Here is a 1,106-nt window from a genome sequence, read left to right on the forward strand (position 1 = left end):
TCACCGACAATGATGATACAGCCTATCGGGAGGAGGTCAGAGACCTGGCCGTGTGTTGCCAGGACAACAACCTCTCCCTCAATGTTGTCAAGGCAAAGGAGATAATTGTGGACGACAGAAAAAAGAGAACTGAGCACTACGCCATATTCTCATCAACGGGGCTGCGGTGGAGCAGGTTGAGAGCTTCAAGTTCCTTGGCGTCCACTTCACCAACAAACTAACATGGTCCAAGGACACCAAGACAGTCCAGAAAAGGGCACAACAAAACCTATTACCCCTCAGGGGACTGAAAAGATTTGACATGGGTCCTCAGATCCTCAAAAGGTTATACAGCTGCACCATTGAGAGCATCCTGACTGGTTGCATCACTGGCTGGTATGGCAACTGCTCGGCCTCTGACTGCAAGGCATTACAGAGGGTTATGCGAGCGGCCCAGTACATCACTGGGGCCAAGCTTCCTGCCATCCAGGACCTCTATACCAGGTGGTGTCAGAGGAAGGCCCTAAAAATTGTCAAAGAATCCAGCCACCCAATCCAGCCACCCAGACTGTTCTCTCTGATACCACACGGCAAGCGTTACCGGAGCACCAAGTCTAGGTCCAAGAGGTTTCTAAACAGCTTCTTCCCCAAAGCCATAAGTCTCCTGAACACCTAATCAAATAACTACCCAGACTATTTGCATTGCCCCCCCCCTCTTTTACACCACTGCTACTCTCTGTTGTTATCATCTATGCATAGTCAATTTAATAACTCTACCTACGTGTACATACTACCTCAACAAACCGGTGCCCCCCTGTATATAGTCTCACTATTAATATTTTACTGCTGCTCTTTCATTTGATTTATTATTTTTAACTGAATTGTTGGTTTGGGGCTTGTAAGTAAGCATTTCACTGTAAGGTCTACACCTGTTGTATTCAGCACATGTGACTAATACAATTTGATTTGATCATGTCTCTCTATTAGGCATGGGAATACTTAGGAACAGATGTCCACCATCGAAATCACTTGGAGCTGATTTCATAGGGCTACAATCTTTTATGTCCAAAAGTGAACATTAAAAAAAAGAAAAATGTTTTTTTTTTTGCTCAGGAAACTTGGGGCCA

Source organism: Oncorhynchus gorbuscha, linkage group LG21, assembly GCF_021184085.1.
Source record: "Oncorhynchus gorbuscha isolate QuinsamMale2020 ecotype Even-year linkage group LG21, OgorEven_v1.0, whole genome shotgun sequence".
Classification (NCBI taxonomy): domain Eukaryota; kingdom Metazoa; phylum Chordata; class Actinopteri; order Salmoniformes; family Salmonidae; genus Oncorhynchus; species Oncorhynchus gorbuscha.